This window comes from Acipenser ruthenus, chromosome 21 (genome assembly GCF_902713425.1).
Source record: "Acipenser ruthenus chromosome 21, fAciRut3.2 maternal haplotype, whole genome shotgun sequence".
Classification (NCBI taxonomy): domain Eukaryota; kingdom Metazoa; phylum Chordata; class Actinopteri; order Acipenseriformes; family Acipenseridae; genus Acipenser; species Acipenser ruthenus.
The window spans coordinates 4,930,001-4,933,862 of NC_081209.1; the positions used below are offsets into that span (position 1 = coordinate 4,930,001).

General features: G+C 37.1%; 1 protein-coding gene across 2 annotated transcripts in view; it reads left to right on the plus strand.

Moving 5' to 3' along the window:
- Nucleotides 1-2,073, plus strand: part of LOC117427625 (B-cell CLL/lymphoma 7 protein family member A-like) — a 6,993-nt gene extending 4,920 nt beyond the window's left edge. For both annotated transcript variants that reach the window (XM_034045785.3, XM_034045786.3), the window contains exon 6: nt 1-2,073. This exon is cut by the window's left edge. The gene's annotated coding sequence lies outside the window, so the exon portion shown is untranslated.
- Nucleotides 2,074-3,862: the final 1,789 nt, after the last annotated feature.

Below are 3,862 nucleotides of genomic sequence, written 5' to 3' on the forward strand. Positions count from 1 at the left end.
TTAACAGAACACACTTGAGTGTGTTACCCATACACTGTGGCTAATCAAGCTAGTCGTAAAAACTGGAATGGGTGAAACTGCTATGCGACAGGAGTCTTATTTCCCTCTGTGTAGTTTTGTTGTTTTTTTTTCCTTTATTTAACAAAGTAAGGTATTTAAAGGATGGTACAGGTCATGCATTTAGCTTTTCATGTGAAGTTTATAGTTTGTAGCATAGTTTCTGCTTCATTGTGTGCCTTTGTTTTGTATTGTTTTTTTTCCACTTATTCTACAGATGTCCTGTATTTATTATAATTGGCTTTGATTCTTTTTTTTTTACCTTTTATAACAGATACAATTAAGCAGTAGCACTAAAGTGTTTCTGAATCATTTGCATGTCTTTTTTTTAAGAAATAGTGATCAAGTTTCATAAAACAAAATGCTGACCGGTGGTAACTGCATTTGGCATTAACTTCCAGTGATTTTATATTGATCATTCAGAAAACACATTCATTATTGGTGCCGAGTTTTACACTTTAGCATTCCTAGAGTATTGCCACGTTGTACCAGTCTGTCATGCAATGCAATCTCAAGGGAGAATTTAACTCTAAGTTAACTTTGAGATTCCCAGTCTAAACAACGCTGCGTGTGGAGTCTTTGTGTAATGTAATGTAATCGTGGTTTTAATCCACAGTAATAACGATAGTGTACAAAAAATAAACTGATGGCAAGAAAAATAATCGCTGGCTGTGAGCAAGAACTAACAAACCTGTAGTTTTGAAATATTACAGTAGCATGTATCGTTTTAATATCAAAACAGAAATGAGCCAATGGTTACAGGAAGTGTGATTTATAGCAACGTTCTGGAACCTTAATAATTACCCAGTAGAAAATAGGAGCCATTGTTCTTGCATCCAGCCAGCAACTTGTGTCGTATAACTGGGGGGGTATGGGGGGTGGGTGTGATATTAATAGCTCTATTACTTGTATTTGCAGTACTGGATATTTACTTGAGTTGGTGGATTTCTGTTTTGTTTTGTTTCAATATGTATATTTCGTTCCAGAATAGATATTTTTTTAAAAACTGATACGCACACATTTTATAGGGAACGTTGAACTTGTAGTCTAAGTTCTTGCAGCCCAATACGAGTGATATGATAGGCGTATACACTGTAGGAAAAAAATATTATCTTGCATTTAGTTGATGGTTTTTGCATTTTGTTTTTAGAAAAACGATTTGTGAAAATGTTACTGAACAACAAAGTCACTAAATTCTTTAATTTAAAAAAAAAACAAAAAAAAAACATAGGGTGCAAAAAGGCAACAGTCAACACTACAGCACCAGCCTGGTGTGTTTCTAAATCCTTTTTCCTGTTGTGTAAATTACGTGAGATACAGTAGTGTGTTGCGTATTTCAGATTTTACAAAGCGTCAAAGACAGTTACAGCTTTCTCATACTACAAATGAATGTAGGTCCCTGTTGGGTAAAATGCAGCTTCTGTTGTCTAAAATGTTATTTTTAATATATAGTACTGACATTTCTGTACACGTGTGTTCCTTTTCAAATGAATTTGTAACCCTGGACTGTGATACTGTTTTTGAGCCGCGTACTGTAGTTCTTTTACAGCAGTGCTTGTGTATGGAAACTGCAGTGCATTGCTTTTCCTTAAAACCCATCATTGTATTTAATTGTGAAGTTGTAGTTGTTCCTCAGGTATAGGGGGTCTGCAAATACCTCAATCACAGTCCCGAAGTGCTGGCACTTACAGCTGACGTGTCGACGATACAGTGTGTGATTTTACTGCTGAACAATTACAAATGAATAACAATAAAACAAATAGGACTTTTCATTCCACAATCTATGTTGTTAAGGGATCCTTGTAGAGAGATCTGCTAAAATACAGTTGTTTTTAAACCTGCGAATCACTGGTCCCTTTTCAAGATTTTATTTTGTCACCATCTACAATAGTACTGTGTGTTGTACAGCAGTAATGAATTTTCTTTTCTTCTCTTATTTATTCCATCAGTAGCTATTGGTTATGCCATGTACAATGGTTTTGTTTTAATAATAAAAAAAAAAGTCACAAAAAAATATCCCTGCTGTGCGTGTTAGTTTGTGTATGTGTGAGTTTTAGAAAAGGTAAACGGTGGATTACTATGTTTGCAATATTGTGTGTGTGTTGCCATGTTTGTGGGGGCAGCCCTCTTACGAAATGTTTTTTTCCCCATGCAAACTATATTAAAAGGCAGACTTTGCAAAGCATAAGCTGATTGCCATGAGTGAATTCTTTCTCACATGCAGTACATGGATTATAACAGGGGTCGGAAATTCAGGTCCTGGAGGGCCGGTGTCGCTCCTGGTGTTTGAATTGCCTACCCCTGGATTATAAAATGGCCATTGATCACCATGCACAGCAAGTGTCCTGAATAAAGCAGAAATGCTGCCTGATGTCCTAGCAGTCCTCTTGAAAATGTTCCCTATATATCACCTAACATTTCCCCTGCGTACTGCATCCTCTGAGTTAGACTGCTATACACAGCACACACATCCCACCCTGAGAGTCAGTCTGCCGCTCGACACAACACTCTGAATGTGGTTCTCCAGGGGCATTAAGCCAAAGATTATTTAGTACCTGAGCCACAATAGTAATGTCTTCAAGAAGAACTGTGTCACATCAGCACCTGGCCTGAACCGCATTATTTTTATTCTAGTTAGTTCCAAACAAATAGAAGCATGCTGGGTGGGGCTAGTCCAGCACACAGACAGCCGTCCTCGTGCACGTGATAACTTACTGGCACTGTCATTTTTAACAAAGTGTTCTTCGGTGCATTCAGAGAGCCATCGTAGACTGTTATGTGTACATCCCAGTGTTGAGGACATGATAACGTGTGTTGACTTCAGAGTGAATGTGTTCTGATAACTGGAGCCTGAGAGAGGGGCAATGTTCAGACAGGAGCTGATAACACTTCACTCGGATCACCAGCTTTGAGATTAATCTCTTAGTAACAGAAGGGAGAAGCATGCTTGAAGAATATCAGTCTATCTTCTGAAGGACACCAGCACTTACTGTACTACACTACAGCACTCATCTGCTAAGAGCATGCCCATTTTCAAACCACTAAGCTTGCTACCAGTGCCATTTTAAGCTCCTAAAAGTAACAGCCCAGCAAAATTAGCAATGTTTTTTTCTTTTCTTGCTGTGGCTTTGCTTGATGGTTATTAAAACTATCCTGCGATTCATAGAATTTGACAGCAAGGAGGTAGTAACGATACAAAAAAAAAAAAAACTATGTGAATTAATGAGATATTTATTTTAAATATGTTTTTAAGAAGATGTGTACAAATGAAACCTCGGTTAGGGGCATTGTGTCATTTCTTAGGTTATTTTACATTCATTGTATTCTGACTTTAACATTCCTGTTACAGTCATTTTGGTCTGTGAGCACTCCATAAAGGAGAACATTAAAGTGACCCATAGACCCTGACAGCTCTAATTGTGGACTACCTAATGCAGGGGTGTCCAATCAGAGTCCTGGCGGGCCGTTCCACTCCAGATTTAAAATGGTATAATTAACTACTTAAGAGTCTGGATGGAGGTTTTATTGATTAAAATAAACAGAATGGGGTTAAAAGAAAGACCAGGAGTGGAAAAGGACAAACAGCCTTCTTATGTTTCAGGAAGGTAAACAAATTGATTTTATCCAAACGACTTAAAAAGTGTAATTTTAGTATGAAAGAAAAATGCAATTTTACTATCCATATAGCAGTCTCTGGGATATCATGAGTTGTCAATAGCTTTGAGTAATTATAGTACAAAAAAAAAAAAAAACAGCAAAGTAAATAAATACTCAAGAATACTATTGACAGCTCATGCATTCATGC